The sequence below is a fragment of the Gopherus flavomarginatus genome, chromosome 3, assembly GCF_025201925.1.
Source record: "Gopherus flavomarginatus isolate rGopFla2 chromosome 3, rGopFla2.mat.asm, whole genome shotgun sequence".
Classification (NCBI taxonomy): domain Eukaryota; kingdom Metazoa; phylum Chordata; order Testudines; family Testudinidae; genus Gopherus; species Gopherus flavomarginatus.
This window is the reverse complement of record NC_066619.1, coordinates 103546237-103562278: the sequence shown is the minus strand read 5'-3', so window position 1 is coordinate 103562278 and position 16042 is coordinate 103546237. Positions and strand designations below refer to the sequence as shown.

Genomic DNA, 16042 nt, shown 5'->3' with positions numbered 1-16042 from the left:
TTGTTTTAAAATAAACTTGAGAATTTTTTGATATCTAATTCTGTTTTGATACCTAATATTGTTGCTCAGACTTATTTGACTTGGCTCACTCAGATTTTAGAGGAGGTAGAATTAACAGCATCTTATTTTGTAACAATGTCTTTTTTCATTCCTGCACCCACATATTATATCAAAACCTTTGCTGCAAGAAAGACCAGGGAGTTTGGGAAGATTTATTATCTATTGATCATGGATATTGTATGCTACTTGATCTAAGTTGCCTTTGTTTTGCCTCCTGCTTTTTGTGACATTTGAGTTTTTGGAACCTGTACAACTATTCATTCATCTTCCTTTTCCTTTCTTCTGCATCTTTTCATGAATTTTAAAGTAGCAGGCTAATGAAAGGAAACTTCTCTTGCTTTTGAAGTAGTATTAATTGTCTGACATAATGTTCTAATAGCCTTTCACCAAGTTTGTGCTTCTAACTATGCTGAAATAAGTTAATACTACTTGTTTGTGACTGGTTGTCAATCACAAGTCATTTGTTTTGCATTAATGAACTCTGTGAACCTTGCATTCCTTCCACTGCATGAGTTCATTTCCCCCATCACTAAGTCTAGAATATATCTCATGTTTTCTGCCCTTCCAGACTAAGTGAAAGAAGTAGCCGAAACAAGAAGCCGTCCTTTCTGATTTTATTCATATGTGAGCGCCTTGAGCGGATTCAAATTACTCATTTATCAATTTATGTTAATTGCTTGTGAGAAGATGTCCTGCTGGTCTTTATAGTTCCCTCAGACACTTTGTAATGATAATTAGACATGCTGCTGTACGGATTAACAGTGCCATAGTCCAATGACGTCTACAGACAATGGAACCAGTTAATCCATCTGTGCTTAAAATTACATCCCAACTGGAGATGGGGGGGGGGAAAAAACATAAGAGCGAGGGAAGATTAAAAGAATGAGCCTCAGCTTGAAAACTCTCCTTTCATCAGTTTCTCAATTGCAGATCTGCAGTCGGTTTGCCTGTGGTAAGCTATTGGCAGTCAATTAGGTGAAATAAACTGGGAGAGTGACCTTCATTTCTTTTTAATAGCTTTTCCCTCCCTCAAATGGGGAGGTTCAGTGGATTTTCAGCTTAAATTTTATTCAAGCTGCTTTATTACACTTGACAGATTAGCTTTGCATAAACATACCCCCCTTCAAATTGGAACCCCGTTTTTCCCTTATTTTCAAATTTTGACTGTTACTGAATTAATTCACTAATCATGTTTAATAAAAGTTACATCTGCATTTGTGTGCAGTCTTCTCTGTGCTTTGCTTGTGTAATGAATTGCCTTATTTTGAAGATCAATTAAATATACATGCAAGCATACTGTATGAATAATATTTGATTAGCAAAGATTTATAGAGCGGTGTTTTCTTGCTGTTTTAAAAGGGTACAATTTCACTGAGGGCAGATCCTGAATAAAAAGTCCTTTCATAGTGGACTAAACCTGTAGGACACTTTTGCACAGTGCGGGGTGTGTGTATATATGTGTATATATATATATATAAAAAAATATATAGGGCATTAAAACATCTTTGTCATTGGACCAAGAAATTATCCTGACAGCGAAGACTTACTGCATAGCAAAACTTGTCTTACCAAACTCGCTATGATAGTGTTGTCCCAAGTGGCATTTCCTGAATGTGTACTGTTCACTTCTGTGTTCTTAGGTCTACAACTACAGAGTACAATTAAGACTTTTTCGTAGGCAGGGTTTTTTGGAGGTAGGGAGAGGTATGTTAATCTTATGAATAGAAATCTCAGAATTATTTAATTTTAAACTACCAATGATCCTTCAGTAGAAACATTTCCATTTGTTTTATGAAAGAGTACTCAACAGTGCTGTCATAGTTCAGATGTTGTGAATGAGGGAATAAACATGTAGTTAGCACAGATGTATTTTAATTTTCACTGTAGATCTGTGTATTATGCATACTAGAAATCTGATGCATGTGAAAATGATCTTTTACAGTTTTAGGTGATCAATAATTATCCTATGCTGCACAATAAGTTTCATGCTCTGACATATGCTTGATTTTGTTTGAAAGGGATTGTGTGCATCCTGGAAAATCAGAGTAGCATAAAATTGGGTTGACAATTCAGTGGACCTTTGCTCCCCTTCATTGAACATGCAGTGTGTCTTCCTGTCTCCCCAGAGGGGAGGAGGCATCAGGAGGCTGGCTATTCCTACAATCAGCAGCTGCACTGAAAGTAAACGCAGCCCGGTTTGATAGCAGCTGTCAGTATTGTTCAGGGACCGGACTTAGTGTAAAGAACAATAGAGGGGCCATGCTCTTAAACTGCAGTGTCTTTCAGGCCAAGAAAAGAAATAGTAATTTAACGGTTTAGACATCTATTATGAGTGTGAAAGATCATGAAAGACTTCTTTAAAATGTAAATAGGCCAAAGCATTCTCCAACAGTATAAGGTACAATCAAGTAGCCTATGGCATCATCATGCTAAAGATATTTCTGTACCATAAATGTTGGGGATGGGAAGAAAGTTAAGCATTTTCTCAGCAGATGTTCAGTTAGATGTTCTCCCTGACTTGGTAAAATCTGCATTTTTGGCATTTCTGTCTGAGCACTGATTTTTCTTTCCTTGGGGGGGGGAGGGAAAGCAAAACCAAACCTTGTAATTTAGTGGACATAAAAAAATTAGATTGACCCATCTATGTCGCTTGGAGGTGTGAAAATCCACAACGTTGAGCAACATAATTAAACCGACTTAAGTCCTTTTGTAGACAGCACTTGGTCGACAGAAGAATTCTTTCATTAACCTAGCTACCACCTCTCAGGGAGAATCCCTCCCTTCAGCCCAGATAGTGTCTACACTGAAGCACTACAGCATCACAGTTGTAACACTAATATTTTAAGTGTAGACAAGCCTTAAGACTTGTTTCTTGATAGGCCACTTTTAAAATACAAACACACTACTACTTTAGCTACTTGAGAAAATTGAATTTAGAGCAGGACTGAAAGATATTGTGGGGGGGAGAAGGGGAATTATCTACCTCATGTAAAAGCAATTTTTAGTCAGTGTAGATAAAGTATATTTAGATTGGAGGAATAATGAGTGCGCTGTTGCATTCAGAAACTTTAAAGAGTGAAAAATAAAATTCAGGTAGTGTTAACTTCTTTAATTAGATGTTGGAAGATCAGTTGTGAGATGTGTGTTCGTGCACACACTCATTCACAGCCCCATACTAATGATTATTGAAATGTGTTATTGGGATTGTCTAATTACTCATGTCAAGCCACTATGTGTTAGTTTGGCTGAGCTAAGTATTTTACTTTTCAGCTGTTTTACATGTCTGTGCATGTTCAGCCATTGTACATGTCTGTTATTTTTTTTTAATTACACCAGTGTTCATTGTATTAGTGTTTTTCACTAAAGTTGATTGAGTTAAGTAATAGATTTGCTAGATACTTAAATGAAAAGTTTGATTGTAAAGGATAGGTGCACCTGTTAACTCCTTGGCACCACTGATTTCAGAGCTTTGCCTGAAGTCTGGTTGGGGGTTGAGGAGAATCCAGATCATGGCATGAAAGGATTAAGTGGATTATCATGGTAGAACTTGAAGGGATTTTTTTTTTTTTTGAAGACATGATTAAGCAACAAGCTGGAAAATCAGAGATGCCTATCAGCTCACATCAGGAAGAGCTAAGGGACAGTTATAATTAGTCTATCCCACTGTCAGCAATAACATAATTTTGCAAGATTTATATATGGGCAACATTAATAAAATCCAGACATTTCTATAAAGTGTACATTCTTAATTTAGAACTACAGATCTGTAAATTGGAAAGGTTTTTTAGTATAGAGAATGTAGCATACAGACATGAATGCTTAGTTTGACATTAGTTGCTAATGGTTCTGCAAAATGTATCTTTTTGGATTGACAGTACTTTTCAAGACAGATTGATTTGTAGACTTCCAAAAGAGCTCTCCACTGTTGCATCAGGTGATTGGCTAAAGGATTAGCAAACTACTGAATTATTTTTCTCTCCTTGGCTGTGGTTGCCAGCTATCTCTGGGATGGTAGTGTGAAGCTTAAGAGGATGAGGTTAACCTCTTGAGGGTTTATTCTTGTGAGTGTGTAGTTAATCCTTGGAAAGCCTGTAAATAACTAGGCTGTATGTTTTATTATAAAATAGAAATACAGACTAAAACAGAAATAAATGCAAAATTCTGTGCAAGGGAAGGGCTAAGCAGCTGTAGCATTACTTTACTTTAGATCCTTCTCAACAGTGATCTGTATTTTATGCCAAGTGACATTTGTGGGGTGGGGCAGTGTAAGAACAATGACTTAGTTTTCTGTAAAAAGAAAGCTGAGTGCAAGATACTAATGCATCTTTTTGGTACACTTCATAGTGTACTAACCTATAAGAAACAAGCTAAAACTTTGCTGTTCAGATATTTATAGTTTTTAAGTATGTACAAAAGTGCATACACATACTTGCTGTTGTGCCTTAAATTACATGGGATTTCTTACTGTGTATTTGCATTAGATACAAACCAAATAATCGGTTTCCTTTTAGTTATCGCAGCTGAGGCAAGATTCATTATTTCAAGAGCAAGTGACTTGCTTAATGTTGGGAATTAAGTAGTTACCTTGACTTTAAGCTTTTCTTATTTTATTATGTGATTTTTTTTTATTTTATTTTATTTTTTTTCCCTTCACTGAAGTTGTGAGCACCCATTTCTGGAAAATCATGCCACAAGGTAATTGCAGTTCTCAAAATACACATTCTTGCAAGATGGCAACAATTATGTATACTTTCTGTGCTACAGCCCAAGCAATAAGGAACATAAGTACAACACTTTCAAATAATAATTAAAGGTGACCTTTAATAATTATGTATGTGGCTTTTACTATATAAAGAAGACCTGAAAGGGGGCTTAAATATGCCTGTGTGGATTTGGAAATCATGATCATCATGTTTTCCATGATTTTGCTGGAGGATCTGAGAGATGTGAATGGTACTTGTATGCAAGGGGTGACAGCATGGTCAGTATCCAAAACATTAGTGAAGTTGAACAGTGTGTGTTGGTTTTAAACTGACTAAAAATCCCTTCCTCTCTCCATTGCACAGTTTTTATTTTGTCTTTTGTCCTGTCACCACTTCAATGGAGAACTAGTGATCAGTCTTTCTCCTAGATAAGACTTTTATAAAGCAAGTAGGTACTCCTCTACCCCGATATAACGCGGTCCTCGAGAGCCAAAAAATCTCATAGCCTTGTAGATGAGACCGTGTTATATCGGGTTTGGTCTGGTATACCGGACCGGACCGGCTTCCCCGGCAGTGATTTAAAGGGCCCGGTGCGCCAGCCGCAGCGGCTGGAGCCTCTGGCCCTTTAAATCTCCGCCCGAGCCTGGCTGCCAGAGTCCTGGTGGGGATTTAAAGGGCCCACTGCTCCAGTTGCTGTGGGGAGCCCCGGGCCCTTTAAATCACTGCCAGAGCTCTGGCAGTGGGGCTCAGGTGGTGCTTTAAAGGGCTCGGGGCTCCATGCTGCTTTACCGCGTTATATCTGAAGTTGTGTTATATGAGGTCACGTTCTATTGGGGTAGAGGTGTATAGGGAGAATACTTTCAAGGCCCTCTACATCGATCATAAAAAAGCAAAAAAGGATACAATACTCACATCACCTTTAGACTGGTGTGTAATTCAGCTAATCATCTCTGCATCTCAAAACAGTATGGATATGCTTGCATTGATTATATTTTAGAGGTGTAATGACTGAACCTGCAAGTAAATGTAGATGGAGATGGGCAGAATTACAAGGATTATGGGTTGACCCAACAAAAAATTATTCTTTGTTTTTGGTTGCAGAATTTGGAGAGCAGTACATATGTGCTGACAGATTTATTCTAGTAATATTCATTAGCCCTGTCAATTTCCTGACCAAATTGCAAAAATTTGTCTAAAATAGAAAAACATGCTTTAAGTGTTTTAAAGGCTTGCTTCTCTATCCCCAAAACCACTCCCAAAGTGGATTAGGTAAGTGGTTTCAGATGCCCAGCCTGTAGGTTCAGTCCAAATATAACAATCTAATTCCATGATGGAGTAAGATACTACAGAATATACCTGCTTGATTAATTTCTAGACCTTTATGGTTAGGAACGCTCTTTGAATGTCAACCAATGTAGTAGTGTCTTCAATGTTTAGGGACACCCTTGGCAAATAAGAGAGAGATATTTTCCCAGCAAGAGTCAGCACTCCGCCGTATGTGCTTCCCTTTATTGTACTTCACCCTCTCCCCTTTGTACTCTTCTCCTTGGTCCAATATTCCAGGCTCTATCCTTCATTTTTTTTTTGTTCCACCAGTGCTGACCCCACCCCCATTCTTCCTGCCACTTAAAAAAATTCTTTCTCTCTCATGTGTTCCAACTTCCTTCATTTTATTTCCCTTTCTTTTCTACTGTTGTATGGTCTTTGAGCCAAAGACCACGTCTTATTTGTGCAAGTGTCTCTCACACCTGTAGTGCTATATAACGATATATACTATAAGTATTAAAAATCTAATTAAAATAATTACTCAGTGAAAGCTTAACTGCTGATCATAAGCAGAAAAACCCATCCAATGTGCAAATACAAAGGGGTGGGGCTCTTTAGCCCCCCTGTTTCAAAAAGTGCAATGTTATACTCTGCACTGTGGAGACCTACAGTAAGATCTTTCATCTTCCTGACATTGGGCCTGGGCTTGTCTTTTGAGAGCCAGAAGGGAGGGAGGAGAGAACCTAGGTGTTGCTGGATTTCTGGGCATTCTTCCCAGAGGTTTAGAAGAAGGAAGAGCCGCTGTACCTTCTACTGACTGCTCAGGAAAGAATTTGAGAAAAAACAGTACAATATTCGCAAGTTTTACCTCTCTTAAACAACTTGCTTGCAAAATCGAACATAAAAATACAGAAGCGTACAGCACACTATTACTGAAAAATTGCTGCCTTTCTCATTTTTACCATATAATTATAAAGTAAATCATGATTCCCAGTTTGAGAAATAGTGTATGGAGCAGTATAAACAAGTCATTGTCTGTATGAAAGTTTAGTTTGTACTGACTTCACTAGTGCTTTTCATGTAGCCTGTTGTAAAATTAAGCAAATATCTAGATGAGTTGCTGTATACCTTGAAGACCTCTGCAAATAGTGTATGGAGCAGTATAAACAAGTCATTGTCTGTATGAAAGTTTTAGTTTGTACTGACTTCACTAGTGCTTTTCATGTAACCTGTTGTAAAATTAAGCAAATATCTAGATGAGTTGCTGTATACCTTGAAGACCTCTGCAAACCCCCAGGGGTATGTGTACCCCTGGTTGAGAACCACTGCCTTAAAGTAAAATGAAGAATTATTAAAATAAAATAAGGGGTTACAATAGTGTAATGCTAGTCTGTATGAAAAGAATGAGATCTAGAGAGATCCTAAGAAGGAGATACCAAAGCATTCAAGAGCAAGCAGAACAGTCATAGACTCATAGACTCTAGAACTGGAAGGGACCTCGAGAGGTCATCGAGTCCAGTCCCCTGCCCTCATGGCAGGACCAAATACTGTCTAGACCATCCCTGATAGACATTTATCTAACCTACTCTTAAATATCTCCAGAGATGGAGATTCCACAACTTCCCTAGGCAATCTATTCCAGTGTTTAACTACCCTGACAGTTAGGAACTTTTTCCTAATGTCCAACCTAAATCTCCCTTGCTGCAGTTTAAGCCCATTGCTTCTTGTTCAGTCCATATGATAAGAAGCCTAGGGAGGAAGCAGCAAATCATCTTCTCCCACCAGATAAGTCTTCATTCGACACTTTTTTTTTTTTTTTTTTTTTTTTTTTTAAACCTGGAGTTAACTGAGGTATCTGTTTGTAGAGGCTGGTGTGGACACCCCACACGTTTGTTCCTTACCCAAGGGTGTTCGTCCATGGGAACTGAAGGGAAGAACAAATCTTTGCCTCCTGGAACAAACATGTGGGGAGTGTTCACACTAACCTTTGCCTGTTAATGTGAGGTTAATGAACAAATTTGTAGGCAGTTGACTCAAGTTAAAGTTGGCTGAAGATGACGAGAAGCATCTTTCTTGTGGCTTACCTTTTCGTCGCCAAAACTGTGTGTTTTACACAGATTGGTACCTTGGTGTAAAATTCTAGTTAAGACCAGGCACAGGCAGACTTTACCTCAGTGCAAAGACTTTACCTAGTCAAGGTCAACCTTGTATCCAGCCCACTCACTTTCATTAGGGACTTTTTAAAAACCAGCACCCCCCCTCCCCAGTGAACACACAGCCTCTTTGGGGCCTTGATGACTGGGTAAGAGTGGGAATAGTTTGAGATTCTCCTGAAATGTGGGGTGGGGAAGATTGCAAAGAACATAATGGAAGAAATCATGTGAACATAAGGAAAGATATAATAGACAAAGGAGGATGGAAAAGGAAGAGAAATGGCAGTGGTTCTGAATCTTCTGCTTCTTGGCCTCTCATGGAGTTGAAAAAGATTCCTATCATGTAGATGTTCTGTTGAGGGTCTCATGTCCCTAACTTTGTAGATCAAGGCAGTGTGTGTGATGTGGGTCTTAATTCATTAATATGTGTATATATGCCTCTGCAGAGTGAGTTGGACACCCTTGTTTCACCCTGAGTTGAACTAGTTTTAGAATTGGAATTAATTTGGATGGGTGAGTTGGGAAGGAGTTGCTTTTCGCTAGTGTTTCATTTTCCTACTTAACCTACCCCATTTCAGTCAAACAAATTTGATATAACTTTGTTAGATTCCTTAATTTTTTTTTGAGATGAGCAGTTGAGTATTAATTAACATGGTTTAAAATATGAGTTGACTGAAGAACAAGGCAGGAGCTCTGAAATGTTAGCTGATTTCATATGGAAAATGTGAAGAACAGTTGTAAGCCATTCTGCTAATATAAGGTTAGCCTCCATAGAAAAGGCAGTTGCTGTAAAACAAGATAAACTTACTAGTAATTTTCATTTTTTGTAATTTGACATTGTTTTAGCATCAGTCATCTCCACAGAAATAAATGGTGCCAAACAAGATTATGATTTTGTGGGAAGGCAAAATAAGTGGCAAGAGCAATAAAGATCCTGTTTTCATGCATTTGTCTATAAGAAAGCAGGAAAGAGAAATAGAATTTTCCCCCTGAGACATTTAGGCTTTTTAAATAATAGCTAAGTCCCATTATTACCCATGAGCTGTATGTATGAAATGTATAGATTTCGATAGTTTTGCTGATACTACCCTTCTGTAGACTTAAATCTCTTAGCAGGGTCACATTTTGTATAGTTAGAAATAGAACAGGTTTGCTGAAGACACTATTCCCTTGTTTTGAAGAGACATTCTTTTCCCCAACACAGGGCACTATAACTTGTTCACATAATGGAGATCTTTCAGATAACTTGTGCAGAGCTACAAAGATTTCATTCTCAGCTGTCTAGCTGTGTAGATGCAGCAGTGTGCACTTGCCTGTTTGTTTTCTGTGGCATACTATAGCTTCAAATCCCAGCAAATAAAATCTGAGCCTAGAATGAAAGAGGAAATAAAGGAACTGAAATAAGTACAGACAGTTCGAAACGGTGGATTGAGTTAAATCAAAGTTATTTTAAGTCACTAGTTTTTAATCATGATTTAAATCAGCAAACAAGAAAACTTGATTTAAATAATTGATTTTAATTAAAAAGCGCAAATGCAAAAGAGTATTTTATAAACAAAGGTTGATTTGCATTGGTTGGTAATCATTAAAATACATTGATCTGCTATTAGATAACGGCCTTTACACTAAATTTATGCAGTTGTACAGCTTAACTTGCATTTATTTAGATTCTTAATATTTACATTTTTTGTTATAGTAAAAAATGTGAATAATGCATGCCTTATTCACTAGATGAATTTTTATTTGATTTGTCAGTCTCTTCAGATGGGAACACAATTAAATGAACAAAACTAGCATTTCACATTTTTTTATTAAATAAAGCTACTTTAAAAGTGCCTTTTTTTTTTTTTTTTTTTTCAAAACATGTCTTGCATTTAGAACTAATGGATTTATTTAAAAAAGGAAGTATTATCTGTAGTTAATTGAACTGGTTTTCTGGTCCCTGTGTCCTTTAGGATTTTAAAACTAGTAGATCTCACCCTCACACCTAGTTTTTATTTATAGATTGAAAGAGGACACCAAGATTTTCCACTTTTTCAACTTCCAGTTGGTTTCTTAACTTTTGAATGAACTAGTAATTGAACTGAGCTAGTTGAATAAACTGAAATTAAGAAAATATTCTCTCTCCATTTTCAGGAAAGGCTACTGCTGTCAAAAACAGGTTTTGCACATCAGCAAACTCTTTGGGTCCAGGTACTTAACCACTGATTTCCACCAGCTCAGTGGTTTGACTTCCTTTAAAATTTAGCAGCAAACATGCACTGCTTAATATTATTTTTGTATTTAAATTAAATGATTTTAATAAGGTTGGACCTTAACATAAGTTGTCAATTTCAAAGCTAGTTGAAAAAATCTTAAAAAAACAAATAAATAAAAAATCAGGTTTAAATAAGATTGGGGATGGTGGGGGGGGGAAGTATTTTTAATCCACCCTAAATCAAAAGGAATTAGATGAAGATTAAGCAATGAAGGTAGCAGCTAACTTTTTTTTCACTTTTTCACAAATGAACTCAGATAGGGAGAAACTAACCAACAATTGGATTATGATATTATTGAACATAGAGATACAACTAATTTGACAGCTTCATGGACAAACATTCCAGCCTCATGGATGTGGTGGTTAGATAGCTCAAAACAAGAGCACATCATAATGATTGGGAAAACGTGCTCTTCTCTGACTCTCTCACTAGAATAACCCAGGATGGAAGTGTATGATGTCCAAAAGATAAATTTGAGAGACATTCAGCATCTACTGTCATTGGAAAGCCTGGGATGATGATGTCCTTAATGTGGGCCTTTTTACACACTTATACTAGTATTGGGCTTTGTTTTGGTATACAATGTACTTGACAAAGTTCTTTATGCTAATCAAGACTACTCCAGAGCACCACAGGGCACTCTTCCCCCAGACTACCTTAAGCACTCTAGGTCTCTCACTGAAACATTTTTCCTTTTAAGTGTGGCTGTGGAAGTGCAGATAAGGGGCAATAGTGCTTAGGCCCTCTGTATCTTATGAGGTGGCTACAACTTTCCAGGCTGCTAATATGCTTTTGAGTGAGCAGCTGGGTGGTTTGAGCATTGGCCTGCTAAACCCAGGGTTGTGAGTTCAATCCTTGAGGGGGTCATTTGGGGATTGGTCCTGCGTTGAGCAGGGGGTTGGATTTGATGACCTCCTGAGGTCCCTTACTACCCTGATATTCTGTGATTCGACGAGTGTGATTTCTTTTGGACTCTGCTTCCTAAAGGGCAAGCAGCTGTATATAGCACCAGCTGGAGACTCCAAGTAGCCTTCAAGAATAGCCCCAAAATCAGTGGGTTTAACCTTGAGGCTACAAAGATGTATCTTATGTGACTAGCTATGTATCCCTGAAGAATGGTGACCATTTTTGAGCAGACTGGAGCTGAAAAGGTATTCCTGGCCACTGCTGCATTTATTACCGTTCAGGTATATTGAGGAGTCCAAGAAAACCCTGAGATTGTCTTAGCTACCACGAGTTTCCAAAGCTGTGTTTTTTAAAAAATTAGGTGCTTACATTTAAACAAGGCAACACTAGTGCACATGGGGATGAAGAGGCAGTAAGGCTGAGTATAGCAATAAATTTTCCCTTCTGTCTTTTTGCCCCCTCAGAAAGCCAGACAGACTTTCTGTTTTGGCTGAATTTGGAAAGTCTCTTTCTAGCAAGAACAGTATTTCAAGGCTTTAAACAGTGTCTGTGCTTACCCAAGCATTCTTCAGGAAATCTCCCACCTTTTCAGTATCACTGGGACAGCTCCAGTGGTAGTAACAATGGAAATAGCGCTAATGCGGGAAGGGCATAAGTGCCTTTACCACTGTGTTGTGTGGACATGCTTAGAGCTAGTGGCTGTGACATGGTGGTAGAAATACTAGTCTTTTCTGTGTTAGTACTAGAATCCTGTCACCATCAATGGAGCTGCCCTAGTAGTAGTGCAGAATCAAGAGACTTCCTGAAAAATGATTACATAGATAAGCAAGTAATCACAGTATCAGAGGGTAGCCGTGTTAGTCTGGATCTGTAAAAGCAGCAAAGAGTCCTGTGGCACCTTATAGACTAACAGACGTTTTGGAGCATGAGCTTTCGTGGGTGAATACCCACTTCCTCAGATGCATGTAATGGAAATATCCCGGGGCAGTTGTATATATGTGTGCTAGCAAGCAAGCTAGAGATAACGAGGTCAGTTCAATCAGGGAGGATGAGGCCCTGTTCTAGCAGTTGAGGTGTGAAAACCAAGAGAGGAGAAACTGGTTCTGTAATTGGCAAGCCATTCACAGTCTTTGTTCAATCCTGAGCTGATGGTGTCAAATTTGCAGATGAACTGAAGCTCAGCAGTTTCTCTTTGAAGTCTGGTCCTGAGTTTTTTTGCTGCAGGATGGCCACCTTAAGGTCTGCTATAGTGTGGCCAGGGAGGTGAAGTGCTCTCCTACAGGTTTTTGTATATTGCCATTCCTAATGTCTGATTTGTGTCCATTTATCCTTTTCCGTAGAGACTGTCCAGTTTGGCCGATGTACAGAGCAGAGGGGCATTGTTGGCATATGATGGCGTATATTATATTGGTGGATGTGCAAGTGAATGAACCAGTGATGGTGTGGCTGATCTGGTTAGGTCCTGGTTAGGTCATTCACCTGCACATCCACCAATATAATATACGCCATCATATGCCAACAATGCCCCTCTGCTCTGTACATCGGCCAAACTGGACAGTCTCTACGGAAAAGGATAAATGGACACAAATCAGACATTAGGAATGGCAATATACAAAAACCTGTAGGAGAGCACTTCAACCTCCCTGGCCACACTATAGCAGACCTTAAGGTGGCCATCCTGCAGCAAAAAAAACTTCAGGACCAGACTTCAAAGAGAAACTGCTGAGCTTCAGTTCATCTGCAAATTTGACACCATCAGCTCAGGATTGAACAAAGACTGTGAATGGCTTGCCAATTACAGAACCAGTTTCTCCTCTCTTGGTTTCACACCTCAACTGCTAGAACAGGGCCTCATCCTCCCTGATTGAACTGACCTCGTTATCTCTAGCTTGCTTGCTAGCACACATATATACAACTGCCCCGGGATATTTCCATTACATGCATCTGAGGAAGTGGGTATTCACCCACGAAAGCTCATGCTCCAAAACGTCTGTTAGTCTATAAGGTGCCACAGGACTCTTTGCTGCTTTTACAAGTAATCACAGGTGTTAGAACACTTTCAGAACTGCTCCCGTCATTCTCCATAGGTAGCAGAATCCTGGAGGGCCAAAAGTTCTTTGGACTCCATGCTCACTAGGATTAATATAAAGATGGAAGTGGGAAATATGACTATAAAGGCGGGGGTGTTTTCGCTCCATCATCTATCTCAGACTTTTTTTTTTTATATAGAATCATAGACTATTAGGGTTGGAAGGGACCTCAGGAGGTCATCTAGTCCAACCCCCTGCTCCAAGCAGGACCAATCCCCAGATTTTTACCCCAGTTCCCTTAATGGCCCCCTCAGGGATTGAACTCACAACCCTGGGTTTAGTAGGCCAATGCTCAAACCCCTGAGCTATCCCTCCCCCCAAAATAAGGATGAGAATAATAACTGAAGACATACCTATCTCCTAGAACTGGAAGGGACCTTGAAAGGTCATCAGTCCAGCCCCCTGCCTTCACTAACAGGACCCAGTACTGATTTTTGCCTCAGATCCCTAAGTGGCCCCCTTAAAGATTGAACTCACAATCCTGGGTTTAGCAGGCCAATGCTCAACCACTGAGCTATCCCTCCCAGCTCTTTGAAGTATGGGAATGCTCAACCACTGAGCTATCCCTCAGACTTTGAAGTATGGGAATGCACTTCTTCCTTCCCTTTCAAATTCAGCACCAATTGCTAACAGGAGGGTGTGCAGAAAAGTCCAGCCCTCTTAGTTATGACCCTGTTCATTCTGGGGCCAGCTCAGTATGTGAGACGCAATGACAGCCTTCTTTGTAGCCGTTCGTATGGTAAGAGACATTAATGGCTGCTGGAAGAAACGTATGTCCGAGACAGTTTACATTTTGCAATGTGTACTCTGTCCTTATGACCTGAGAGAGGCTGAGTTACAGGACTTAGGGTGGGAATTGGGGCAAATTTAGATAAAAACTTGTATAACCACTCAAACTAATCTCAGTTTGTTCTCTAGGAAAGTGTCATTACTTCCTCCAAACTCAGTGTAGGTGTGCCTGTTTTAATTTGCAATTTACAAATGTGTTTACAAACAGTATGACTTTATTCTCTAATGGAAACACACAGCAGCATGTACATAAAACACAAAAACCAAACGCAGCATTACAATACAGATGCACTTCCTCCCCTAGGGAAAGGATGTGAAAATGAATACCGTGTAACAGATATTAGTTACATCACTTAATACGCTACTGGAAGGTGCTCAAACACTATACTGATGAGGGCAGTATAAGAACTTGCATAGAATAAATATTTCATATGCTCATATACATGCTTCATAGTTGTGTGTCCCCGTCCCCGATTTGATTAGATGTGCTTATTATTGGGGGAAACAATCTGGATACAATATTTTTGCTCATAGTCCAGATTTCTAGTGTTGCAGTAGAGATGGGATAGAACTTCAACTAGCCAAAAGAAGGTGGCAGAAAGACTTGTGGCTATGGAGGAGGGAGCTTTAGTTTCTGAGGTTAAATCTGGTAATAGCACTACTTATCTCTCCTACTCATCTTGAGTTTCACCAGGGTAGTCTGACATTACCACTCTGCACATAATAGGCATTAAGAATATGGTTCAGGCTTCTGCCTGGGTGGTGAAACTGTCTACACTAGCTCTGCTCTTTGGTAGCTGTTGATCTGTGGCTTGGGAGATAGCCCTGCAAATTCTACTTGCACCAGGTCTGACTGCAGGAGGACAAAACCCAATTTAAAAGTCTGCATCTACCCCATGTCCAGACTGCTGAGTGTACTTCACCTTTTATGAGTCTGTAACCTGGTCTCAGCCCAATCAGGTAACCTCTGTGCCTGTTCATTTCTAAGTCCCTGGCTGCTGGTTTTTTTCCCTTCCACACCCTGACACTAGACTGCTGATCAAAGCAGGGACACAGAAGCTACATCTGCCCATACTGAGACTAGCAGGATCTGTATGTTAGGACATTTTTAGTGGTGGGCTGTGGATCACCCTATCGGAAGAGCTGAGTATGTACTAACTATAATCATTTTCAGAACTTGGTGCAAAATGCATGTTTCTGAATAAGCCTACTTGCGATCTAGGAACTACGAGGCATGTGTAAAGGTATAGGAGTGGCATGTATACGCTATGCTGTACTGTCTTTATATAATGTGTGACTATATTCATGCACTGTGCATATGTAACAAGGTGGAGCTCTCCCAAGATGGTAGTCCCTCCCCACTCCCCACACTTGCTCTACCTCAGCTCCTTCGTGCAGCATAGATAAGGAACGTATACAACATTAGTCACCTTAATATGTAGGCACTACACAGATCTTCTGGGGCTCAGCCACTTGCTTAGAAACTAAATATGCTTCAGTTACAACTTGTGACCGAGCCCCAGAAGGTGAAAGCAGTGACTGCTTTTTCTGCATCTTGTGCCCTTTAATATTTTGGGCCCCATGGCAAGATATTAAGGTGATTGATGCTTTGTACATACCTTATATCAGGAAGCTGAGGAAGAACAAGTGAGGAGAGACTACTGCTGGGGAGATTGCCACCTTGTTATGTATGCACAAGCGAGAGAGACTACCAGTTTGGGAGCATTTCCCTTAGTACTGCAGTATTTGAGGAGAGGTGGAACTGCTGCTTCTGCCTCTGCTTGACAGACAGAACAAAAAACTCACTAGCAATTTTT

General features: G+C 39.4%; 1 protein-coding gene across 4 annotated transcripts in view; it reads left to right on the top strand.

The window, feature by feature from the left end:
* The window catches only part of LOC127046707 (transducin-like enhancer protein 1), a 78089-nt gene that overhangs the window by 22081 nt on the left and 39966 nt on the right, over positions 1 to 16042 (top strand). The gene's annotated exons all lie outside the window — the stretch shown is intronic.